This window comes from Cricetulus griseus, chromosome 10 (assembly GCF_003668045.3).
Source record: "Cricetulus griseus strain 17A/GY chromosome 10, alternate assembly CriGri-PICRH-1.0, whole genome shotgun sequence".
Classification (NCBI taxonomy): Eukaryota; Metazoa; Chordata; class Mammalia; order Rodentia; family Cricetidae; genus Cricetulus; species Cricetulus griseus.
In genome coordinates, this window is record NC_048603.1 from 14,048,237 (window position 1) to 14,076,000 (window position 27,764).

General features: G+C 46.8%; 1 protein-coding gene and 1 non-coding gene across 3 annotated transcripts in view; both read left to right on the forward strand.

Moving 5' to 3' along the window:
* Nucleotides 1–27,764, forward strand: part of Ncald (neurocalcin delta) — a 384,273-nt gene that overhangs the window by 176,841 nt on the left and 179,668 nt on the right. The gene's annotated exons all lie outside the window — the stretch shown is intronic.
* On the forward strand, nucleotides 13,380–13,505 carry LOC113837439. The gene has a single exon (XR_003488016.1). It is a non-coding gene; the product is annotated as a U6atac minor spliceosomal RNA (small nuclear RNA).

Consider the following 27,764-nt stretch of genomic DNA (forward strand, 5'->3'; position numbering starts at 1 on the left):
ACATACACACTCATACACACATACACACATATGTACATACACACTCATATACACACAGTCACACTCACACACACATGTACATACACACTCATACACACATACACACATATACACATATACGCACATATACACACATACACACACATATACACACATACACACACATCTACACACATATACACATATACACACATACACACACATATACACACATACACACACATATACACATATACACACATATACACACATACACACACATATACACACATACACACACATATACACACATACACACACATATACACACACATATACACACATACACACACATATACACATACACACACATCTACACACATATACACATGCATATAGCTATGTTGCTATACAATTTCATGGAAATTGTTTTGGCTATTCTCCAGCCACGCCTGTGGTTTAGGGACACTTGAAGGTCATCAGTTGCTGTGGCTCGGAGTGTCTCACTTTGATTGTGTAGCTCTGCTGGCTGCGTTAGGATAGACACTTAAGAGAAACTGGTTTCAGTTGATTCTTTTAAACACAGACACTGGACTCACTGTGAGCCCGTTACCATTTTAATGACCACGACTCGTCTTTCCTGTATAGGTCAGCTCCTTGCTTTGGTTTCCCATGTTCTGTGGCCTCTGAGCTGTGTGAAGTCTGTACTTTCTGGTCAGGCCCTGTCCACAAAGGAGATATTTTGGGGCTCTCTGGAAGGCATCCCTCTTCTGCTTCCTCGAGGCCTGTATCTTCTTTTCCATTAACAATATCAAACCAGACCTAGGGTCTTGGTATCCCATGCTCACTGGCATTCAATCAAGGATATTGGGTATTGCAGGAGATCTTTTCTTCACGTTTGTCTTTCCTCTCTGGAACCATATTGCTTCTGCTGTTGTCCAACTGGCAAAAGACAGCAGTAATTTGAAAGTAGACCATGGGAGCTGACGGCTGGGTGAAAAATCTCTGGGCTTCGAGCTCCTTCACTGACGTTTGTCTGATATGAGTCTGGATCTGAGCTCTGGTAACACAAAGAACTGGGGGTCACCAAGGATCAAGGACTTGGGAAGCCAGATGAACGGTTATAGGGACTAGACTCCTTATCCCAACTCCATTGCTTACTAGCAAGAGCCAGGCATTCTTTGAATAATCGCTCATAAAGATAATTACTATTCTAAACCATATACGGCTTGTAGGAGGCTATCGGCGGCAAATCAGTGGTGATGATGATGGTTTTGTATTTTTATCACCTTCAGCACAGCTTGCAGCCTCCCACTCCAGCTGTGGTGTTAGGAACAGAAGCAGGCTCCATCTGTGTGCTCACGGGTCTCTGAGAGGCCTGTCACAGAGACCACTTCAGGGAGGAGAAATCTTTTCTGTTTGTTTGTTTGTTGTTGTTCAAGACAGGGTTTCTCTTTGTAGCCCTGACTGTCCTAGAACTCAATCTGTAGACCAAGCTGGCCTTGAAAACACAGACATCCACCTGCCTCTGCCTTCCTGAGTGCTGGGATTAAAGGCGTGTGTGTTGACACCACCTGGCAAGGGAGGAGAATTCTGAACTGATCTTCTTCTTCTTCTTCTTCTTCTTCTTCTTCTTCTTCTTCTTCTTCTTCTTCTTCTTCTTCTTCTTCTTCTTCTTCTTCTTCTCCTCCCCTCCTCCTCCTTCTCTTCTCTTTTCCCTCTTCTCCTTTCTCCTCAAATGCAAATCACTATTCCTGTTGCAGAAGAACAGAGAGAGAAAGAGAAAGAGAGAGAGAGAGAGAGGCAGTGGAGTAAATTGAGAAGCAGTAGAAAGGTCGAGGTCAGGCAGGCCAGGACAGACAGAGGGACTGTGGGGTTACTTTAGTTGCCATGTGATCTGACCCACCTGGGCAAGTGCAAAGGGCTGATCACCTAAGGATTTCCAATGTAGAATGTATTCTGGCCTCGACAATGTCCTGTCGTCTTCCACCGACATTAATGAGGAATAATTTATTGAGCCTCTGGGCTGTCCATGTCACCTTCCTGACGAAGACACAGGTCCATCCCTGCATCCCAATGGGGGTACTCCTGCTGGTACAGGCCCTGCCCTGCACTGCGGTTCTCCTTAACCAAAGCTTCTCCTGCTAACTGCTCATGCCATCTGTGCTGACTCTGCTTTGTGAAAAGACCAGAACCCGTGTCTGTGTCTGACTCCCTTGTCCTATAGAGTCTTTGGGGACAGTGATGTAATCTGTTGTTAACTGCTGCAGACAGGTCACATGTCAAGGTCAAAGTCCTCCGAAGGGCTCATTCCTTCAGGAGTCTTCCTTAGTTTCTAACAGCAGCCCAAGCTCTGGGGTTTTCAGGCCACTCATACGTCTCACTATTGGGTTACAATTAGCGAGTTCTCGCGGCTCCCTTGGGTTGGTAGGATGAGTCACAGGACTCGGGGCGTGTCCTCATTCTGATTCTTCATGATCACAGTTTCATTATAAAGGACAGAAGCTAACACCAGGTAAATAAGCAGATGGTGGGGACAATGTCTGGGAGGGTCCCACGTGTGACATGTGGGTGTCTTCAAGGCACGCCTCCTTCTTGACATATTGGTCTGTGTCATCGCCCAGAAAACTCACCTGAATATTTGGATCTAAAAGTTTTTCTTGATTTCATGGTCACTGATCACATAGTGGTCTCATCTCCATCTCCCTTCTTTCCCTGGAGGTCAGGCTGCCGTCAAGTAGTTCAAAGTTCAAATCTTGAATCAGTTGTTGATCTTTCCAAACTATGGGCATCCTTCATCCAGAAACTACCTAGGAGCTGGCCATGGGCACCATGTTGTTTTAATTTCACACGTGGGGCAAGGGGTCCATTAAGAGTAGCAAAAGTGGCTCAGTGGTCAATAGCACCTGATGCCAGCACTCACATCGGTCAACTTACAGCCACTTGTACTTCCAACTCCAGGGGATCCAAAGCCCTCTTCTGGCTGACACGGGCACTGCGCTCACGTATACAAACACATGCCTATATGAAGAACTGAATTACTTTCTAAAGAGTAAAGAATAACCAAGACACCCCGGCCAGTTGGTGAAGTCTGTTTAGAGGTGCCGACGACAGAGGCCAGTCTGCTTCTTTGCCAGACAATGGTGCTCTAGAAAACTTTATTTGTTCCAAGAGACAGAATTCTCCCCAGGCCTTTACAGACGTCTGTAGGTAGTAGCCCTTGCAGAACTGTGCCAGGCCTGAAGATGACTACTCCATCCTCAGTACTCAGAGAATTTGAAATCGCAGTGACATGGACACCAGGAGGGTCCTGATAGGCAGGTCCATTGCAGAAAGGACAGGGACAATGGGGCAGCAAAACATGGAGGAAAGGTTCCAGTGGAGAAAGCTCAGTGTGTGTCCTCTGCGCGTACACTGGGGATACGGCCACCAGCAACTCAGGATGTATGGTCGCTCTGGAAATACCTGAATTTTGTGTCCTTTCCATGAACATTGTCATGGAGTTTTTTTCTTTTTCTTTTTCTTTTTTTTAATCTGTATTTCATGAAAGAGGGCACAAATCAGCTTTGTATTAGTAACACTCCACTCCTTCCTTTGTTTTAAACCATGTGTCCTCTGATATTTTTCCTTCCCTTTTTTGGTCGTCTCCAAAGCAGGCTAAGCCCACACAACATGTATCAAGAAAGGAACAGAATAGGGTTGGCGAAAGATGGGCACGACGGTGAGAAACAAGCAGCCTCGAGCTGGACCTGGCTCTGTCACCTGTCTCATGTGATCAGGACAAACCACTTAGCCGCACTCTGTCCTTCACTTTCTCGGGAAGGAAATGGGGATGGTAGAAGAGCTGGCCTCATAGGGATGTGACACAATTAACGAGGTAAATGACCTGCACCGTTGCCAGCCACCCAGTCTGTGACACAGTGATCCCTGCTGTTGCCACTAATTTCAAAGAGGAAGAGAGGGAAACTCATCTCACTGGGAAGGGTGCCTCTCCTCTCATAGCTTCTCTACCTTGCAGGCGCAAGGTCCTCACTTCCTTCCCCTCCCTCCCCACAGCCAGAGTTCCCCAACCCTCAGCACGGCTCTTTCTGTGTATTTTACTCTCGAGGACCTGCAGGCTCTGCTCGATTCTGTCTTCTTGGATGCTGAAGGCTTTCAAAAGGCCCTTGAGATTTTTGTCTGCTTTTGTCTCCATCCTTTTTTCAGAGTGCCTCTTATGACTGAATGACGGGCTGCCCTGCCCCTTAATGGACTCTGAGAATGAAGGACAGGGAGAGGGGACCAGGGAAACAAACAACAGTGAAGACCAAATGAAGCCACATTCCAGAGAGCACGGAGGAGCCCGTGTTGAGGTTCATGAGGAGTAGGGAGCCATCGAAGATTTGACCAGCAAAGCAGACATAAGTTAAATGGTCCCCCAGACGTGATCATTCCATCCTTCCAAAACTCTGTATCCACATAAGTCAAGTCCCTCCCAGTGCTGTGTGACAACGGTGGCTGTGTCTACAGATGTCTGGGTGGCTGTTGAACAAGCAGTGCCACGTCTGTTATTCTCTTTCAGTTCACTGAGGACGGCGTGTTTTCACCAATTACTTCCCATAAGTGCGCTCAGGGCTGAGCCCTGGTTCTTACAGATGTTTCTGTGGCAGAATCTTCCCCCACTGCTTCATGGTGAGCTTCCTGCTGTAGTGTGCATGTGACCATCAGAGGACAGTTTGGGAGAGTTAGTTTTCTCCTTCCTTTACGTAGATCCCAGGGCTAGAACTCAGGTCATCAGGCTTGGCAGCAGGCATCTTTGTCTGCTGAGCCATCCCAATGGCCCCTTTCCTCAATCTTGAGAAGGACAGAGTGATTGCTGTGCAGCCATCTCGTTTTTACCAAGTTACCCAGCGCCTGGTTGTGTTTCTCCAGAAGAAGGTCAGCAATGCTTACAAAGATGGCTAGCATAATGCCAGCATCCTTGTGTTGGTTGTCTTTGTGTTGCTGTGACAAAGTAGCTGGCAAACAACTTAGGGGAGTGGGGATTCCTTTGGCTCACAACTGTAGAGAGAGTTCAGTCCATGGTAGTTTGGTTCCATGTGCTTGGACACAAGGTCACGGAGTCAGACACGTATAGTAGAGGAAATCACTTCATGACCAATAAGGAAGGAGAGAGGGAGAAAGGGAGGGAGGGAGGGAGAGAGAGAGAGAGAGGGAGAGAGAGAGAGAGAGAGAGAGAGAGAGAGAGAGAGAGAGAGAGAGAGAGAGAGAAGGAGGGAGAAGAGCTGGCACACAACACAATAGAACCTTCTAAGGTAGGTTTCCAGTGACTTCCTTCCTTTATGTGAGATTTCTCTCCAGCTTAACTTAAGGAATTAGGGTGCTGAGCCACTAATGGTCACCCAGCACAAACCATCCAAGAGAGTGGTTCTGAGTTCATTGTTTCACACCCAAGAATAGGGGACGGAAAGGAGAGCACAGAGCTAATGTGGATTAGCGAGAGAAAGGTGAGAAAGAACTCTGGAGAGTGGGAGGGGTCCAAGGAAGACACACCACTGTGCTGCCCTGCCTAGTGGCATTTCAAGGGTCTGGTGGTGAGGACCGGATGGGGACTAAGGTATCCTTGTTGGGACTTGTCATTTTTTATGCATCGTGAGTGAGCCAATGTGAAGTCTACTTGTCCGACACATGCTCCTTGGCCAGCTGGAGAGGTATTTTTGTGTTTTTCATCTGGTGGGGGGGGTCCCATGTATTATTTCATTGGCTCATGATGCACTATGGGCCCTGGTTTTACTTTCTGGGGACAGCTAACACCTATCTCAATAGCAGGTGGGGACCAAGTATCTAAAATGGAATGTGAAGGATATTTCACAGTTAATAATAGTTCCAGTAGCAATCATCTGTCACTTAGTTTACACCCCCAAAGATTTCAGTGACACTGTGGCAATCTCCTGCTTCCCACAATATGATTAAGCCGGGAAGTGTCAGCAGTCAGAGATGCCCAGATGAAGGCTCCTGTCAATAGCAGCCATGGCTGTCCTCCGTGTGGTGACGGGGGAGGTAGGTAACATGGGATGAACTGCCCCATCAGGTAGGAAGCAAAGTGTGCCTCTTCCAGACGTGGATATGTGACTGTCCCTACAGCGACACTGTACGTGCTAAGGCCATTGAGTGGTAGGCCAGTGGCAGAAGTCTTCTTAAGAGAAAGCTGGGCTCCTTCCCGGGTACCCAGGAGGTGCAACCACCCACATTCCGCCAAACCTGTGGGGAGAAGGAAGCAGGAAGACAGGAGGGAGCCGTGGCCAAGAAAGGAAGGCTCTGCGGCTGCCGCCCTCCAGCCAGCCCTGCCAGGTGTGGTAGCCCACGCAGGCAGTTGGCAGGCTGCACAGAGGGCTCTATTCTAATCCGGTTAAGGAACTCTTCGCTTCGTTACCACCCTCGAGAGACTCGGCTCACGGTGCTTCTCACCGCCACCCACCCCTTGATGTCTGGTCTCCGTCTTCATGTCAGACGTCTCCCATGTCCTTCCTTTGCCTTCTCTGCAGTCATGATATGGTAGACACCGAGTTTGCCTATGTGGGCTTATGCTTGAAGCTGATAGGACCCGCCTAGCGTGAGCCCCCGGTCACGTGTGCTCTGTAGCTGTGCTCAGAGGGTGACATTGTATCTGATTGTTGTGGCTCGCATGGCTTTGCCTGGTGTCTGTAGGGCACACAGGGAGGGAATGCCGGAATCAGAAAGCATGGTCCATGCCTGGCAGAGAAGTTTTATAAGTCTGCTGGGGCTTCAGCTGGTCTAGTTTGAGGCAGAAGCCCAGGAAGGTGTGAATTGTTAGTGTGAACTGACAGACTGCAGCCCCGAGTGCCTCACATTTACAATCTTCATATGGACAAGACTCTGCTCTCACTCACCTCAGAAATCAAGGGCTCCCTCCCGGCTCCTACTTGTACTCCTGGCCAGCATTTTCCAGGGGTGAGTTTGGATCTAATACTGTCCCAGGAATAGCTTGCTCCCCTCAGACGAGATGACCAAATAAAGTTCTCCAGGTGGACCAGAAACAGCCTTTAAATACTGCACACACCAGGTTACCCCTCTCCTCACTCTTCCGTAGACCACCCTTGCCAGCCGTGCCCGTGGTCTGACGTGGGCTCCATGCTCTAGGGAGATGAGGGGCTTCATCTGGGAGGGTGCTATCCTCTGACTTTTGAGGAGTGATCTTAAACTAAATAGACTTCAGGAGTTCTGTGGCTTGGGAATTGGGACAAAGCCATTGTGGAAAGAACACTGATAGAAGTCAAGGAAACTCAAGTCTGTAGAGTTTAAGAGCCTTGTTTAAGGTCATTTATTTGTTTGTTTGTTCAAGTCACAACAGCCGAGTGCTGGACCCTAGAAGGAATGCCGAGATAAGACGTGAACGAGTGTTGAGTCTCTAGCTCTTGGAGGCCTCAGGCAGCCCTTCAAACACAGATACCTCGAAGCCATGCCGAGAAAAGTCAATGCTGCCCCCGAAGGAGGCAGCAAGGGGCCATGTCTCAGACTTACACCAAGGCCACACGAATGCCTTTCCTATGCCTCTGGCCTCTCCCACTTCGTCTGTTTGTCTTGTCCTTACTGTCTTGGCCTGAGACTACTTGGCCTGTGTCTTAGGGTTTCTGTTGCTGTGTTGAAACACCATTGCCAAAGCAACTTGGGGAGGAAAGGGTTTATTTGGCTTACTCTTTCAGGTGACAGTCCATCACTGAGGGGTCTCAGGGCAGGAACTCAAACAGTGCAGGATCCAGGAGGCAGGAGCTGATGCAGAGGCCATGGAGGAGAGCTGCTGACTGGCTGACTGGCTTTCTCCTCATGGCTTGTTCAGCCTGCTTTCTTATAGAACCCAGGACCACAGCCCAGGGATGGCACCACTCACAAAGGTCTGGTCCCTCCCCCATAAATTACCAATTAAGAAAATGCCCTGCAGGCTTGCCCACAGCCTTATCGGATGGAGGCATTTTCTTAATTGAGGTTCCCTCCTCTCAAATGACTTTAGGGTGTGTCAAGTTGACATAAAACTGTCCAGGGCACTCTGTCATTCATTATTCTCCTTTCTCAAAGGCTTTAGGTACATACAGATTAAAACTATCCCGTGCTATTGTCAACAACATTTATACTAAATATTTTGCCATCACAGCACATGGGGTATAATCTTGTCTTCCGTTTATTTTCCTCCTCTTTATCGTATTTCAGCTTAGGAATAATCCCGCAGCACATTCGATTTATGATTCTGCCACCTGTTCCAAATGTCAGTGGCACACACTGTTGTTTTTATCACAGCAGTGTTCTATTTCTAGGTCCCTATTTCCATCCCTGCCAGTCATGCTGTGGAACAAATAGCCAAGGAATAGCAGGGGCAGACACGGCTACAGGTGCTCGCTTCTAGCCTATGAGCCTGCATGGTAGCCGGGCTTGGCTGGGCTTGGCTAGCGGTGGTGGCCTCAGGTCTGCCCTGTCCCACAAGGCACTCATTCTTCTTGGGCCAGCAGGTGACCAGGGCATATTCTTCTCCTGTACCAGAAATTCCCACAGAGGACGTGGGGGCACGCAATGTCTTTTATGTCGAAAGCTCTGGCAAGGCTCACTGTCACTTCTGCCCAGGGGCCAAAGCAAGCCTCCCAGACAATGACAGTATCTCCCTGGTCAAGAAAAGCCATGGAGGCACAGATTAGGCTACTGGTGGGAGCAGCTACAGAATCCCGTGGCAGAGCCCGGGATGGTGGACTGGGAGGGCAGGGCCATTTGTTGGTTGTGTAGCTCTATGAAGGAAGAGCATCGGGGTCCTGAAGACTCTCAGGAAGGCTCTCCTTCATCCCCTTTGCCCTTACCCTCAATATTAACTCTGACTTGGGGAGACCTGGTCCTGCTAGCTCCTGAGCCGTGTGGAGGTTACACAACACACGTCTGGTTTCGTCTTCACTTTCCCTCAGTATTAACTCTGACTTGAGGAGACCTGGTCCTGCCAGCTCCTGAGCCGTGTGGAGGTTACACAACACACGTCTGTTTTCTTCTTCACTTTCCCTCACTATTAACTCTGACTTGAGGAGACCTGGTCCTGCTAGCTCCTGAGCCGTGTGGAGGTTACACAACACACGTCTGTTTTCTTCTTCACTTTCCCACTCCTGCCTCAGACACTTCCAGGTGGGTTGAGTCAGTTACCACTTGCCCATCTGCTCTCCAGCATCCAAAATTTCATTGCTGTTATCCCTTTTTTTCCTTTGTCCCTGTGGGGTTTTGCCTGTAATACAATCCCTTTCCTGTGTTTCTGTAGAATTGAGGAGGAGAGTTAAGGCTAAATGCCCACTTTTAATCCATCATCGTCCCCACCTGGCTCTTTCTCGACACTGTAATGATCAGCAGCCTTTCCCATGTCAGCTACTCTGGCTTTAATTGTGGCTGCTCGGAGCCCCATGTTGCCCGGAGACAACCAAGTTGAGGAACTTTGATGAAGTGCCTGATGGCGTGGTGACTCACCTCACAGTCTTCCTTGTAGGAACACAGCATTGATGCAGGATAACCCTTGTGACTCAGTCTTGTGTCCTAAACACAGACTTGAAGACACCATCTACCTCTTCAGAGTTCTGACTGTATAGTATTATATTTTATGTGAACCTGAGTACACACACACACGGGCACACACACACACACACTCGGGCACACACACACACACACTCGGGCACACACACACATATGCACACGAAACACAACACATACACGAGCACACAGGCACACACATGCACACATGCATATATACACACACATACACACTCTGGACACTCACATACACACACCTGCTGGATTTTCTTAGACCCAAGTAAAAGGAAAAGAACCCAAAGTAAGTCTGTCTGGTCTTTTCCCACGGCCTCCATTCTTTTCCTCCTGGGCCATTGGCACACGCCAAAAGTGTTTTGATCTGAGATTTGGTATTTACAGTGGGTCGGCATTGACGTTCCACATTGTTCAGATGGAGGGAAGAAAGACGAGAATGCTGAGGTACAAAACATTATGCCACAGCCTCTCTGGTGGCACCGGGGGCACACAACAAACATGGCAGGAGTTATGGAAACCTGTCTCAAAACATTTTGTAGTGCTGGTGATACGGGGTCTAAGAGCGAGCGGAACAGGACTGAACTGCAGCCAGAAAACTGGGGTTCAAATTCCCATTCGGCCGTGAGATTCCACATGACGTCAGTAAGTCGGTCTCGGTTGAGAAACAAGTCTCTCTGCTTCTTGGATTGTTGGGGAAACGAGAGGGACAAAGGATATCTGTTTGTTTGGTGAACACCGTATTCAAAGGCAAGTCTGCCTTTGATTTGAAGGTGCCTACAAACAGGCTCAGCTTAGGTAGGGCAGGTTGGTGCAAGCAGCCCATCCTTAGGAGCCTTCTGCTGTCTGGGGACACTACTTGCAAACCGAATGAACGCTGCAGTTTGTTTACTATCAGATACGATTAAAAATAAACTCCTGGTAGGCAGGGCGTAGCAGGCCCTGTTCTAAGGCCCTTTGCATCTATCCGGTCTTCTCCTCAGAACAACTTGGAGAAGTGGGCATTATAGTAGTGTTGTAGTTATTGCTTGAAAATGAGGGAAACAGAGGCTCAGGAAGTTATGTGTGCAGGTGAAGACCACCTCATTGGACAGTGCGGCCAGGATGTGCCCACCGGCAGCTTGGCTCCAGGATAGCACTGCCCATGTCCTGGGACTCTGGGGAGACCTCATGCACACCGCCATCCTGTTGCTCCTTTGTAGATTCTTTCCCGGAGGGTTACCAGATGCTAGGCCTGGTTCTTTCCCAGTGTCCTCTCCTACGCACGCGCACACACACACACACACACACACACACACACACACACACACACACACAGACACACACACACACACACTGCCTGTGGCTGTAGCTGCTGTCTGTTGTTGTGGCCAAACACCTATCAAGGAGCAGTGGGCGTGGCAGCGGGGGTATGAGGCAGGTAGCAGGATGGCGGCTGCAGACAGGAAGCAGAGTGCAGACAGGAAGCAGAGTGCAGACAGACAGGAAGTGGAGCCGAGCTATGAAAGGCCCGCCCCTAGTGACCTACTTTCTCCAGCAGGGCTCCTCCACCTCCTGAAGATTCTACAATCTTCCAAAATAGTGTGGCCAGCTGGGGACCACATGTTCAAACACAAAGCCTCTGGGGGACAGTTCACATCCAAGCCACACTACCATCTATCGGCGAACACATTCCATTCTCTGTCCCACCCAGACATCTCTCTTGGTTCTCTTGGTCCAACGGCTCACTGTCTTCATGAGGGTACCTTAAACTGCTTCCAAGTCCCTGAATGTAATGTCTACCAGTGATGCTTCCCTTTACTCGATATGTCTGCTCCTTCTGAGGGTAGACTTTCCCGAGGCAGGTGGTACAATCCACGAGAACAGCCTTCAGGGTCCTTACTCGTCTCCGTCTCCATGTAGCTCATCGGTATGTCCTTCCACCTAACCTAAACTGCTCAACAATGTCTGTGTGTATATCTTGAGTCAACACCCTAGTCTAGATCAGTATTGCCACTTGGCTGGATTATTGTGTCATCTAAAAGTGACCCTTCTCCAGTCTCGAAGCCCTCTGGTCCATACCTCACATTGCCATAAACAGGACCTATCCTCAACACACAAGTAACCATGAAACTTCTTGTTTAGAACCCTTCGGGGGTCTCCCAGCGACCTCCAAATAAAGCTGCCCTCCTATCCCAGCTCCCACAGCTGGTGGGAGCCACCTTCCTGCTTTTTCTTCCGTCTTTCTCTACAGCTAGAGTGAACTTCTTTTAGCATGTCTCTTTCCCCTAAAGAAAGACTTTGCCCATCACTTTTGGGGAAAGCTTGTTACTACTTGTCCTGAAAATGGGCTCTCTCTCACCCACTAGCTTCTCACGTCCAGATCTTTGCCTTCTTTTACATACTCATTTAAAGGGATTTCTACCCCCCCCCCAGAAGCCTTCCTTGACTCTGGAGACAAGTGCCTTTGATCACCCTATGTAACACTTACCATAATTTATTGCAATTACTAGTTTAATTGTCCATCTCTGTGCCTACATTGTAAACCCCTTAAGGCCAGGCTCCATGTGGGCCCAGCTCATTACTCCTTGAAACTAACAAAATGTCTAGCACAATAGCAAAAAACTCCATTTATTTATTGAGTATTGAATGTTACATAAAAACATCAAAAGCTATGAATTACCCAAATAAGACCCCCCAAAATTCAATGCTTTTTTGTCTGTAGTAGGTCAGATCACCAAGTGAGAAGACGAACTGGAGACAAAATTTGTTTTAGTCAGGGCATTGGGAAACCAGAGAAAGCAGCAGGCAGAGGCTGCTTCTAGCGTTTCAGAAGTGCAGATCTCTGTTAGTTCTGATTCCTTGTATCCCTGGAAGCAGGATGCTGATGAGACAGTGGTCAGAGAGATGGGAATAGTTCTGGGGGCTCTAGATGCACCATATCCTGGGAAACAGGGACTATTGGCAACCATGTGTCCACCAAGAGCCTCTTCCCTCTTGGTTCCCCAAAGAGTTGATCCAAACGCTTATTGTCTTTACCTGGGTGAGTAAAAACATCCCCAGCGCTCCAGACCAAAAAAAAAAAAAAAAATGCATGAGCTTTCTTCTTAGCCACCAGACAGACCTGCTCCTCCCAGCTGCCCCGTTTAGCTTTGATTCACAGCTCGTCAAACACTAAAATCCTTGCTTGGCAGAAGAGGCACTGGACACTTAGGAAGCCTTGAAATCAGGGAGTGAGTGTTGCACTCACCTCCAACATCTTAAAACTTGAGCCCGAGTGCATAACTATGCAAACCCAGAGTCGCCCATGTTCAGCAGCAGAAGACAAGTCGTTGCCCATCTTACAGGTGAACCCCGAGGCCAATAGCAGCAGGTCCAAGTTTCCAACAGGGATCAAGTTACCCGAGGGACCTGTTGTCCTCCTATCTAGTTCCAATTTGCCTATGAACTGTGTGTCAGGAGTTATAATTAGAAGCTTATTTGCGTAAGTTTTCATTAACTCTTCCATTCCCCTGTTTCAGCTCCTGCCTTCCCCCTTCTTGTCTCCATTCCCCCAATGCTTACCATTGAGGGCAGGGACTGTGTGTGTCTTGCTCTTCATTCATTTGTCTGCAGAGTCTAGTATGATGCCTGACACACAGTAGGGCTTCAATACGTGCCTGGGTTTAGAAGTATTGGGTTTAATGAGAACTGTAATTAAGAGAGGCATGTGACTTCTTAGCTCAATACTCTATTCCTTGAAACTTAACAAAATGTCTGGCACCCTGACTTGTGCGTCTGGTACTGGGGTTTCATGGAAAGCCCTGCTTGGGTCACCACAGGGAAAAAGAGGAGAAAGGCAAACAAGGAACGTGGACACACCTGTGTTGTATGAAGAGAGAGAAAGCCAGCGCTCCTCCCTAAGAGGCTAGAACAGGTCCGCAGACCTAACAACATTTTTAAGGCACAGGCTTTGACACCTTCTTTGAAGCATCTAAGCACTGTTTCTTATAAGGTGGAGCTTGCTAGGGGAGAAGCCTGATGTTGACTTCTGGTCTCCACATACAATGGCACACATGTGCCTATGCACAGTACACACACTCGAGTGCACACACACACACACATCTGCATACACACATGCCCATACGCACACGCATGCACACAGAGTGAGACCCCTCTTCACAGCTCTCACGAACACTGCTCTGATGGCCTGTCCCTCTCCCCATTTTTTAAATGCTAGTTACTCTTTATGCCATGTTACACACTGTTCCCAGTAAAATAAGAGGCTGCAAAGTGTGAGCTCGGAGGATGATCTAATTAAGGAACTACTTGTGGAAACACACAGAATCAGGGGAACTAGGTGGGTTGCTCAGATGTCGACAATAGTGAGAAGCCATTGAGACACTGGGTGTAAAAGTGGGAGCCTGGGAGAACAGGAGCATCATTGAAGAGGCCCTGCTGGGGAGGGGGGGATGCAGCCACCCCGAGAGCATGGTGCAAGGCCTGAGGTGTATTGGGGTCCTCTGCTCTCTCTCCTCCTCCCTCTGATCTCCTGTGTCATCTCCAATTGGCACTGTCCAATGGGTAAGGGACCTACCGCAGGGGACAACTGCAGGAGTCACCTCCTAGGACACAGAGGGCCTCCTGGGACACAGCTGGGCCATTGTAGTTGGTGAATCTCATTAGCTTAAGGGCTGTTTGCCACTGGCTTCTTTCTGCTCGAGTCTCTCCAGTCAGAGATGGGGCTGGCTGTCTCTTGACTTCAGCTTGCTGCCTAGGTTTTCCACTCCACCACATGCTACTCTACTCTTTTTCACAAGCCTTGCATTTGAAACCTAGTCAAGAAAACCTGATGGTGTCACCTTCCCGTGCTAGACAAGGTGTTGCCTTAGTCGGGCGCTAGATCTTGTTAATGAGACCATCAAGACCAGTCTATGATGGAGAGTCTCAGCTCGGGCTCTTGAGTAGCAGGCAACCCAGAGGAAATAGACCCAGAGCTGTCTTTCTGTAGAGCATATTGTCACCCCCACTTTCACCCCAGTGGTGACTCCTCAGACATGAAGGGTGACAATGTCAATACTAGGTTCCTAGAAAGAACAAGCTGATGGTATCCATTATGAGGTACCCAGGACAAGTAAACCACAAGCTTCAGGCCTCAGATGACGTGTCTTCCTCCATCCCCTGCTGCAGGGTTGTCTGGTGCTCTGTCCCAACCTGATGCTGTACCCACACTGTGGTCTCTGAGCTGCCACAGACCAGAATAGCCGTGTAGACTTGTAAAAATATAAGCCAGTGATGATAAGAAGAGGGCCGGTGCTCTTCCATTCTGATGCGCTCTGCAAGCTTCCCACAGATAGGGAAAAGAAAGTGTTTTCTAGCATTTTGGATTATGTTAAAAGCTGAATTTACACAAGTTGGCAGCCATTGGCTGTTAGTAGAATTTAGGTTCTGCAGGCAAGCAAGCCACCTGCATTTTATATCTAGCTTCTCCCCCCAAATCAGCAAGACTTTTTTTTTTAAACAACAACAACAACAAAAATTCGTTTTGTTTTATGTGCATGAATGTTGGCTTACACACGTTTGTGTTCCACATGCATGCAGTGCCTGTGGTGGCCAGAAGAGGATGTCAGGTCCCTTGTCACCAGAAATAGAGATGTGAGCCACCATGTGGGGTTGGAAAACAAACCCGGGTCTTCTGCAAGAGCAGCAGGTGTTCTTAACCTGTAAGCCATCTCTCCTGCCCCAGCAGAACTTCCTTATCGGTAAACACAGAACAGTGTTGGGCGAAGCTGTGTTATTAACACGATGAAGCACTTGGGTGTTGCTGCCAGCATACCTGATTTCAAAGGACCGCTCAACCGTCCCCACCAGCTGAATGACCCAGTGAAAATCAATGCTATTGGTGCCTCAGTTTCTCTGTCTGTATAACACAGATGATAAGATAGATAGCTGATAGAGATAAATGATAGATGATAGACAGACAGATAGACGATGGATTTGATGTGGGGATTAAATGAGTTGAAGATAAAGTCCTTAGAATGGTGCCTTTAATGGATGTTACATTTTGTTATTATATCTCTCATTGGTTTGTAAGGATTCCCTTAGGTAAAATGTGAAAAGCATTTGGAATCATGGCTGACCCACAGTGGGCCCTCTAAGCTAAAGACAGTTGAAGTTGCTATGTTGCTGGATGACACTGTAGACAGTTGAGGTTGTTGTGTTTCTGGGTGTCACTGTGGAGTGTGCTGGGGATCAAATCTGATGCCCATTTAAGACAAGTTCTCTGTCACTGAGTTAGCTACCCCCGTCCCCTACCCCATTAGGCTGCACTTTCTCCATCAGGCTGGGGGAGGGGGCTGCACCTCCTCTGGATTCCCACCATACATTGATCACACCACTTACGGTGTTTCCCACCTGTGTTGTCATGGTTTGGATTCTGTTTCCATTCTGAAATGTACAGGCGAGAGTAGGAAATTCATTTCCCGAGACTTGTTGAACTGAAAAATTGTCATAGTGCAGCAAGATCTGGCATCTCACGATGATGCCAGTTACGCTTTCGGTGAGAGGTCTGTAGCAGGTTCCCAAGAGATTCCTGGGCTGGGGACACACACCTGCCTCATCTCATCGGCCCACGTGGTGTCCCTCGTGCCGCTGGGAACAGGAGCTGGCAGTGAGGGTGCCATCGATCCTCTTATCTGGAAGCTGCTTGCAGCGCTTGAGATGAACCGTGTCAAACGAGACTTGGGACTCCTCTCCTTTCACACCGTTTTCTGTACAATATTTGCCTGGCTTCAAATGTCAATTTCATACCCATGATGGAAAATGAAAAGTTACCTAACCCCTGTGAAGAACTGGTGCTTTGAAAGACACTTTATCCAAAACATGACTCATCTGAGTAGAGTCTAAATAGATACCTTCACCAGAGGAAAAAAAAAAAATCAAAATCCAGGTGTTTGGGTGTGGATGAAAAGAAAATAAATATCAATTTACCACTTCTGGCTTTTGGTTTTTCCTTACACGAGACATGTCTTTTTCTTGCTGTCAGCCATTTTGGCCTGTGCTTGGGAAATTTTAATGACTGTGCAGAACAGACACCAAATGATGACTTATTTCCGGAATTGCCACAGCAGGGTTGAGGATTTTCAGTCACTCTGTGTCACTTGTCATCCCTGCTCCCGTTATAAGTGTCTTTGCAGGTGCTCACCCTTGACAGGTGCACCACAGAGTCCCCAGTATGGGCCCTTGTCTGTCATATTAGCTGGGAGGATACACAGTTATTTCTGGAATCTGGCTCACAAGTTTATATTCTGTGTCAAAATGTTGAGAAGTGCTAGTTTATGTAGATAGTGAACGGATGAGTGTTCTGTTGGACTTCTGATGAATCAGACACATAGTCTGAGGCTTAAAGTGTGTTAGTCTAACCTACAGGGGGACTTCTTTATTTCATTTCTTCTTCTTATTTAGTATATGAAAATCCTAAATACATTGAATCCTTTCCTTGACGGGAAGTTGAAATTTATTGTCTTCTTGGAAAAAAAATCACTTGTAAACCTCCCTTAAAATATTTTTATAAGTGTCGGTGTTTGTTCCTCCCAACTCAGGAGCCTCTGGCTCTGCCCAGTTGCTTTATTTGATTCAGTGACAGCAGACTGGCTATTTGTTCTATGTGAGGTGAATTCTGTTTATAAACCACTCAGTTGTGTGTCGTTTTCATCATCAGCCAGCCGGGTTCTGCTCTGTTTATTCAGTGTGTTGTCCTTGACCTGTGTTTGGATGGCTTGTCATTTCACAGCCATTTTTGTTGTAATCAGCTCGCCCTCTGGCTGTACTGTGAGGACAGTAGCTACAGCTGTGTGATGGTCTCTGTGGGAGACAAACACCGCCATAGCCCAGAAGGTTAAACAGATGCTGGGGCCCTGTCTCCCATCCGCATAGCTCTTTAGCATATTTATTTGCATTATTACTTGGTAGGATTGTGTCCTGGTCATCTAGCATGGCTCAGACTTTGTTTCGATGATGGGTGGTCCTCGGATGGTGGTGGTGGCTCTGTGACCCCTCCCCAAGCATCCACTTCCTTTCCACACTTCCTCTGAGGGCTTTTCTTGTCTTGTTAGAAAGCTCTTAAGATCTAACAGGGCCCTTCTATTGCTGCCCAGGACAACCGATTTTGCTTACATCTTTGCCTCAGTAACTGCTTTTCCAGAAGTATTTGTGATTCATTTCAACATGACATGGTAGAAGCGTTCTCCCAGTTACCATCTCAAAATTGAAAATGGGACGTTTGTGATACTCCAAATGTGGATGCATGTTCAAAAAGCACAACTTCAACCTTGAGAAGAACGTTTAGTGCAAAAAAAAAAAAAAAAAAAAAAAAAAAAAAAAAAAAAAAAAAAAAAAAAAGAACAACAAATGCACATGAAAACCTCTCGCCTAAAGGTATTGAGTGGCATTATGGACAATCATTTTGTGTCTCCTAGTAGTTGCTTTTCTGTATTGAGTGGCATTGTGGACAATCTTTTTTGTTTGTTTTATTTTTAAGCAGTGTGATGGGGAAAGCACCCAGGAGTTTTAAAGTCACACTGACCTGAAGTCACACTGTCCCTTACCTGCCACCCAGTCATTGCTTAGCATTTCAATTAGAGATATTGGAAGTGGCCTCATGGAGGATCCGAGGACAGTAGCAAGGGGTAGGCACTCTGCTATGTCAACCAGTTTCCAGGCCTGTCAGTCAGTCACACACTGATAAGTGCACCGCAATAATGATAATAAAACTTTATTAATTAAATCAGGGCTTGCAGCTGTTTGCATAGGATGAACAGAGGTTTGTTTGTGTTGGTTTTTTCTGAGAAGAAAGGATCAGCTCAGCAAACTCCTCTCAACCAGAATGGAGCTGAGAGGGAAGGCTGCCCTACTGTAAAGGCTTTAAACTCCAATTTGCAAATAGAGAGGGGGAATTAATTAAAAACAATCATTAAGTCATTGGAAGAGCCGGGGAGACAACCTCCTTAGCAGCGCTGTCGGCTGGTTCCTGTGCAATTAGTTTCTGTGTGATTTAGGGAGGCGGGCCTTGATAAAATGGCCCTTCAGACAGCCCAACAACCTGATGAGTCCTTTCAAACCTGGGATAGGTTTCTACAACCCCGAAAACACTAAAGCATTAAAGACAGGGAAATGGTGTCCGCTGGCCCCCAGAACTGCGGGGAGATTTCCTTCCCGTCTGCTGACTGGTATGGTTGCGGCTATTCCCCATCTCTTCCTCAATTCATTGAACATTTTCTGACAGCCGCTGATGACCTGATACCTAATTACTCAAATGAAGTATTGTTTTCTTCCAACGTCAAGGTACAGAGATAAAGCTTGATTTCCACAAGATGGGGAAACTGTGCTTTCTCTCTCCATGCGTAGTGACCCTTGTGGGAATCCAAACACTGGCATTTCAGATTTAACAGAGTGTCTAATACGCATCTATTGCGCATTGCATTCCATATGCTGGGTGAGGCAACACTTAGTTGTGTGACTTGCAGTCACACATACAGGGCTGACCAGCCCTGTGGCAACACCCGGAAGATGCTGACAATCACCAGGTGACAACCTTCGGTCATATCCCTGAGCCCAGCACAGGTTGAAGGTGAGACCTCAGCTTCAGACTTGAGGATTGCACCAAAGGTCTTTGCCATTGTTTACATGTCAAAAGTACAGTTACTTGTAGCATGTTCTTATTGCCAATTCCAATTTTCTTACTGTCATTCTTGGTTGCTCATCCTTAACGGACAGAGACAGACTGAGCTGGGCCATGATGTTTGTTTGCTCAGCCTGGCCCCTTGTTTGGATTTTGTCTGAACATTATCATTCGTTTCTATACAACTTGAACACGATGCTGATGCTGTCTTTAAGAATAAGATGGTGACTATGCTCTGTAGAATATGGTTATTGAGAGTCGTGGTTCTGAATCATACTGCTGGTTTAAACTCTCCACTGCTGCAGCAAAGCCTGGTGTAACCATGGAGGCAAAGAACATCTCTTAGGGATGGTTTCTCCATCTCGTAGGTGGGATGACAGAACCAAAAAGGCTAAATGTAGCACCACATAGAAAGTATGTAACAGAAATCTTCAAATACATTATTATATTCATATGCTATATGGCTTGTCCAAGCACATACTCTATAAAATAAATAGCAGTAATGTATTTTTGTGGGTAGAGGTCTAATGGGCCACATGGATGACTGAAAAAAAAAAAGTCTGGAGTGAACTGCTGAACAAATAGCTTATTATGGGTCATTCTTGGAAAGATGCAGAAGCACTAAGGAGTCATAGGAAAAGTCCTTCCAGGTCAGGTTTAAAGCAGAGAGGGGATGCAGAGGCCAACAGTCTAGGGTTTTCAGAAACATCTTGTCTTTTGCAATCTCCCTGTGGACAACAGACGACAGTCTAGGGTCTGGTGCATACCCCTGGTTCTCCAATTACTTTCCCAGTGTCCTCTATCACAGCAATGCCTTTCTTTATGAAAATTATCACACATATGGATATTTTTGCTGATTTCTTTATTTTTTATGCTTTATCTCCTCACAAGAATACAAGCTCCAGAGGTGTAGGCCCCATGCCAGTCTTGACAGCATGTACAGCCCTGTGAGGCTGAGGCTGGAAGGGATGACCATTAAATATTTGCGGTATGACAACTAAGAAATCACACAGTTCTTAGCTAGTGACGTGGCTATGACTTGAAGAGTACTGGTTAGAAAGAGGCCACTAGAAGAGTGTTAGATTCCATTTGGTTAGGCTCATTAAGAGCTTTGTCATGGAGGAGGAGACAAAGTGTCTGGCTCATTATCAAAGTGTTGGTGGCGGCAATGAGAAGATGTACTCAACGTCACGAAGCGAAATTTCAAACGATCTCAACTCCAAGGCAAGAGGAGTAAATGAATGAAGAGGCAAACTTGAAATGCCTACATTCAGATTTTAAATCTCTCCTTCTCGGGCTGAATGTAATAGCCAACTGAAACAAGGCAGAGTCCCACAGCAGACATTGTGCAAGAGAGTTGGCTTTATTGACCACGGGCTAATCTGAGCCCCACTCACCCACCCACCCACCCAAATTATATCCTTGTAGATTTTTAACTTTGGCCATACATGGAAACCTACTGTAAATGTAGCAAATTAACCAGCAAAATGTTCCAAAGCTCGGGACTCAGCCTCAGGGACCTTGACTCCACGAAGAAACTGTGTTCTGTTTCATATTGCTTTCTCTGCTTTGGTCCCTCAACAACTCTAATGCACAGACTGGGCTGGAAGCTTCCCCTCGACTGCAAGCCCAGCATCTTACATCATTTGTTGCCTAAGACTTGCCACCTCCACCTTGCTGCCAGTCATTCTCCCTTCTCCAGTTTTCTTCTCTTACTCATTCTCATCTATATCTCATTGTAAGTTGTGTTCCATCTTGATAGTCTCCATCCTATAAACACTGATCCTGTACAGCCCCATTCCTGACAAAAAGAGTCGCCCAGTCTCATTGTCTCCACGTCTTCTATTGGACCTCGCTCCTCTCAGAGTTTTACCCTATTACTCCAAGTTCTTTCTTCAAGGTCACCCGTGACCTCTGTGTTCCTAGAATTCTGGATAGGTACTACCTAATGGCTGTGATGATTTTGAATGAGGACGACTCCCATAGGCTCATATATTTGACTAGCTGTTTCCCAGTTGGTAGAGCTGTTGGGAAGGAGTAGGAGGTATAGCCTTGTTGGGGGAGCTGTGTCACTAGGGATGGGCTTTGTGATTTCAAAAGGCTTGCACCATCCCAGTGTGCTTTCCTCTCTCTGCCATGGGGTTGTACATCAAGATGCAAGCCCCTAGCCGTTACTCTGCTCTGTCATTATAGACTCTTAGAAACCATAAACACCCAATAAGTCTGTAGTCTGTGAGTTGCCTTGGTGTCTTATTACAGCAGTAGAAAAGTAACTAAGACAATGGCTAAGACCCAGCTAGGGAGTTTAACAAGCGTCAACCATACTTATTCCAACTAGCTGTAGGGTGCCTCTGAGATTCATTCTCCTTATCTCCAAAGTGAAGGCCCTGATTTCAATGGCACAGGATTGGTGAGAGGTTGTCCCTGGATCAATTCATTTATCCAAAGACTTTGAGTAGGAGTTGCTCTGGGAGGATTTGGTAACATCACCTTCTCTAGTCAGATCCCACCTTATCATTCAAAACACAGCCCGGACTGAATGCCAACACTGCCAGTGGAGAGCACCTTAACAGCCATGTAGGCATGAAATGGACAGAAACATCTTGCTTAAAATCATTGCTTTCCTGTTATTTTTAGCTCTGCCTTTTCTAACATGATTTCTTCTGGGAGCCATAGAATAGAATGCAGTCAGAATGCAGTCCAAGCTCCAACCAAGCCTGTCTACTCAGCCAGCCTCAGCTCCCTCCACCCCTCCTAAACTTCCCAGGTCTCTTGATAACTAGACCCATGCTGTTACAGTTCGGATACAAAGGCCCCTCCCAGGCTCGTGTTGAGCAGCTGGTTCCCAGCCAGCAGCACTATTTTGGGAGATTGTGGAAACTTTAGGATTCGGGGCCCTGATGGAGAGAGGAGGTCACTGAAGGCAAGTCCTTGGAGGTCTCGTCCCCCTGGCCTCTTCCTTTCTCTCTCTTTCTCTGCATCCTGTCTACTATGAGGTGAAAAAGTTCCTCTACCACCAAATGGTCCTGTGGTCCTGATAGTCTACCCATGATTATGGAGCTAAGCAAGAGTGGATGGGACCTCTGGAGCCACGTGCCACGGTGAACGCCCCCCCCCCCCATGTGGCATTCTGGTCATGGCAACTAAAAGGAGTGAGTCTGCTTTTCCATCGTGGGCCTCTTTAGGAGATGCTCCTGATATGCACACCACCGCTACCCTCTCTCTCTCCCCTTCAGTTCCCAATTAGAAGGCACGACCTCCGAGCCACGCCCTCCGAGCCCTTCATCCCAGGTAGATTCCATCTCAGACCTGGTTTCTCATCCTCATCTCCTAGCAGTGGACACCTGTACCTGTGTGTATGGACCTGGGGTTTGGTTTCAGGGCCTTGTCCCTGTATTATATTGAGACTTTTGTTTCTCTATTTTATGTTTTGTGAGAACAGGGATTTTACCCATCTTATTGGCCGTGCACTCCCCTTGCTTGGCATAGGCAGATAATTCCAACTGTTTTCTGAGTGGCTAGTAATGAATGAACGCATAAATTGGTGAAAAGGGAATATGAGGTAGGAGCTGACTGAAGCTTCTGTCCCACCTGGACCCACAGCCCTTTAGTTATATTAATTATAAACTGTTTGACCTATGGCTCAGGCTTCTTATTGGTGGCTCTCTCTTAATTATTAACCATCTTCTATTAATCTGTGTATCTCCACGTAGTCTTGACTTACAGATGATGCCCAGACCGCTTTCTTCCTCAGCAGCTACATGGCATCTATCCTGCCTCTCACTCTCCAGGCCTCCTCCTAGTCTGGTAGCCCCACCTGTACTTCCTGCCTGGCTATATCCTGCCTGTTTAATGACCCAAAGAGCTTTATTCATCAACTAATAAGAGAAGCATAATGTTCACAGACAGAAGGAAATTCCCCTGTCACCTATGACACAGAAAGAGGACCATGTGTGATGTCACCTCTGTGACAATGACTACGAATCAGAAGTCCTTGGAACAAAAGAGAAAGGTTTGGGTCCATTGGGTGAAGAGAGGCTTTGGAGCCATTTGCTTAGTGCCCGTCTTCTGTGCCCCCATCTTAACACTCCTCAGTAGAAGTTACCCTTGTTTTCTTGCGGGGTAAACAATGAAACTCAGAGTTTGGGAAGAGAAGGACCATGGAAACCTGTTGTGATAAATCTTTCCGCCAAAAGCTGCCGAGCCCCACAGCCACATGTGCGCCTTATGCCAGCCACCCGCCTGAGTTAGGGCCCAAATTAATACACAGAAACTTGTATTAGCTTCAAATGCTTCTTGGCCAATGACTAGGATTCTCATCTGTTAGCTCAGTCTTAATTATCACAAATCTATATTTTTATAAGACTTATAGAGGACGCCTTTCACTGGCACCCTCACTTGCTGGTGGCTCACATCCCGCCACTGGAGGAGTCGAAGGGGAAAGGGGACACTTCCTGTTTCTCCTTGCTTAAATGAGTCTCCTTGCTATGTCACTTCCCGCCTGGATCACCACTTCTCTACTACATTTCCCAGAATCCTCTTTGACTCCTAGTCCCGTCTAACTTGCTGCCTCATTGGCCAAACAGTATTTTATTTATCATCTAGTAAGACAAACACATACACAGATGGGATTCTTAGCGATTATCAGCTTACATCCACAAACCAAAGACATTCTTGTTCCCTCAAAGACCTCCTTCCCAGGGAGGAGAGACAGACAACCAAATAAATAAATAGCATCATGTGGTAATGGGGTTAACAGTCAAATGCTACTGGAAAGTCCCTAAGACTGAGAAGTGGCTTGCCCTGTTTATGAATCTGTCTTTCACCTATCATGGTTTGATGACATCACTTGTTTGCCATAAGCTATGATCTGGCTTCTCTCCTCAGGAGTAAGCACTTTAGTGTCCCTGGATAAGATATCCTTATGGTCTGGCTACTGGATAATTGCATTTTTCCCTAATTGAATCAGCCAGGCCCTCTCCAGAGTGGCCCATTGTAGGTAGCCTGGGCAGAGGAGAGAACTACACCTGGTCCTTCCACATCCTCTGTGACATTTGGGGGCATACTCATTGTCTAAAGATGACATTTGCTTAATCCCATGCAGCCCATCTCTGTTCTCTGGAATCAGGCTGGTTTCTTTGTGTCCAGTTTTAGACTTTTTTTTCCTTCAATATACATACTTGCTGGATTTTAGACCAACTGTAGGTTTTAAATAAGAAGAGTAACCATGCCTTGCGACTTAAGTCACAGAGTGATGACGTCAGAGTGGAGCACACAGCTCTGGGGGGACCTCGCCCGGGGGAAATGGGAACAGTGGCAGTAACAGGGTTTTGTTTTATTTTGTTTCTAACCGAGATCAAACTGGAGACCTTGTGCATTGCCAAACACATGCTTGGTTACTGAGCTATGCTTGCAGGCCCAGAAAAGGTTTTTTTAAAAGGCAAGTTAGAATCCTATTAAATCCCCTCTATCTATAGTTAATGCTTGTGTTTACGAAACATAAGAGAGCCAGATTAGTCCTTTTCTATGGACTCAGGCTAAAAGTAGAAAGTGAGATGAGGACAATGCTTTAAAACATTTTTAATGTGCTGCTGCGTCGTCTCCGTGGGTAACGGCATCTTCTGCACGAATCTGACACAGCCTGAGTTCAAGCCCCGGAACCCGCAAGGGAAGCAAAACGACTCTGGACCTCTTCTGCCCTCGCCTTGTGTGCCATGGCGCATGTGAGCTGCGCTGCCTCCTCCGAGGCCATTTTTAGTTGAAATGAGAGAAACTATGAACACGGTCGTCAGACGCGTCTATGAAGTGCAGCAGGGTGATGGTGCGACCCTCAGATGCGGTCCCCACCTTGCGGGACCTGTGGCTCCTCAATGACAGAACTGTCCTTGACGCAGCTTTGGTTCCGGTAGCTGGGTCCGAGATGGTCAGCTGTGTTGTGAGTATATTTAGCTTATGCTAAATGCCCCAGGGACGATGAATATCATCTGTTTTCAGTTTAATTGTGTTTGGGCCATCGGACATTTTTTCCAGATGAATAAATATTAAACGCTTCCCACCTCCTGAGGAAAACGAGGGTTGAATTTGAAGCATGGATTATCAAACATACTTTAAATCTCGTGAAAAATAAAACATAAAGAGTGGCAGGCTGTTTACAAGCGCTTTAACAATGTCTTGCTCTATGGAAATGCCAGATTTGGGGTGAAAAAAATGGTACATAAAATCTGGTGGACCAGAAATGATTCCCGCTCCCGTCAGCATGAATGGGTAGTGTGGCTGACCAGGGGTTAGAAATAGTGCCGTCTACACAGTATCTTCTCATAAGGTTTAAAACTTTCCGAGGTTGTGTTTGATCCAGATGTTTGCAGCCTCTATAGCTCCAGGATAGCATAAACCTGGAAATTTGCATATTCAAATAGAAGGCATCTTAGGCATTACCACTGTCATAAAAGAGTTTACTCCAGGCTGATGAAAAAGTAAATTTAACCAGAAACATCTATTTGTTTCCTCATAAGCCATCAACTTCCCAATAGAACTCTTGAAGGAAAAGTCAAAGCCAACTCTAAATAGATTTAGGATGGCATATTCCTGTCTGTGTGTCTACCACTGGTGGTCGTTCTGTCTGCTTTCAAGATCAATCCCTGCTGACAAACGTTCAAGACCTTAGACTTCCTGTATTTTTTCTTCTTCATGCTTTTGCCTTCCCAGAGTCATAATATAAATTAGGAAGGCACATAGCAGGATGCTTTGAAAGTGAATTGCCTCTCCTGGCCCCAGGCATTGTGTATTTAAGAACTTGGTACCCACTGCTGGCACCATTTTGGGAGGTCATGGGATCTTTGGGACTATGGTCCAGGCAGCATAAGTGGGTTGCTGTGGCTGGGCCTGGAAGGTGGTAGCTCTTCTGGGACTGGACTGCTTTCTGATCAGTCAAGATGTGTGTATCTGCATCTCACTCTGCCATCACCATAGACAGAACCTCCCCTGGCCACCCCAGCCTCCCCAGCCTCCCACCTTCCCTGCCAGCAGTCTGTATTCTCTGAAGCTAGGAGCAAAAATGAACCCTTCCTTCACTAAGTTACTCCTGTTGGGTATTTATTTGGTCATGAGGATGAGCCAAGTAGCTACCACAAATGTAGCCCTTTCTCCTCATGCTGCTGTAAAGATTAAAAATGTATTTCTCACAGTTTTGTAGGCTGGGAAATCTCAGATCAAGGAACTGGAAGCTGATGTCTGGTTCGGCTATTGTCTGCCCTTGAGTGCTGTGGTCTCACTTGGAAGAAGGGACAGTGTGGGGGATGGGTGCATTGTGAGGCTTCTGGTATTGGAGCCTTTGTCCTGTTTAGGAGGGAGAGGCCCTCGTGACTGGCATGGCATCTGCAATCATCTCTGGAAGGCCCCATCTCTCTATCTTACCCCAAATCTACTCACAGACCTCTCTACATGAAACACATTCTATCTCACCCATAGTCTGCTCACAGGAATTAGTTCTCTCTTACCGTGTGGGGCCAGGGGTTGACTTCAGGTTGTCAGGCTTGGTGGCAGACACCCGTGCCCACTGTACCACCCTCCTGACCTCTTCCTGTCTGCATTTTAATGAAAACAACTGTTTGTAAAGAGTGCAATCTGGGGCTGGAGAGATGGCTCAGAGGTTAAGAGCACCAACTGCTCTTCCAGAGGTCCTGAGTTCAATTCCCAGCAACCACATGGTGGCTCACAACCGTCCGTTATGAGATCTGGTGCCCTGTACTGGTGTGCAGATATACATGGAAGCAGAATGTTGTATACATAATAAATAAATAAAATCTTTAATAAAAAAGATATTTAAAAAGAGTGCAATCTATGCCTTTTCTACTATTTAGACTTGTCTTCTTACAAGTTTACAGTCCTCCCACCCCACCTTGCCCATTCTCCCATTAATGCTGGAGAAAAGAATGGGTGAGATAGAATGTGTTTCAATGTACAGTGGTCTGTGAATAGATTATGGGTAAGACTGAATGTTTCAATGTACAGAGATCTCTGTAAGAAAGAGTGTTTCAATGTACAGAGGTTGGTATGATAGAATGCCTTTCAATATACAGTGGTCTCTGAGTAGACTATGGTAACACAGAGTGTGTTTCAATGTACAGAGGTCTGTAAGATAGAATGTTTCAGTATGCAGAGCTCTGTAAGACAGAGTGTTTCAGTGTACAGAGGTCTATAAGACAGAGTGTTTCAGTGTACAGAGCTCTGTAAGGTAGAGTGTGTCTCAGTGCACATTCATCTGTGAGTAGATCTGAACCTTATGCAAAGACTTAGAGAAGAGAGAATTCTCCCGGCCTGCGCTGTTGGCTTTCCAGGCTTGATCCTCACCGAGCTATGAGGTCTGATGCTGGGGAAGGCAATGGGACTCCACAGCAGGCCAGCTCGCTCACTCTTCTTGATTTGCCCCCGCCCCATAAATTCCTAAAGCCTGAAAGGGAGCTAACTACACATACTTCAAAATGCATAAAACGTTATGGATTTACTTCATCCATTCCCACATCCTAGCAGCGAAAACATTTTAGAATGTCACTCTTAAAGTTACATGTTTGGGTGTCACCAAAGTAACTTT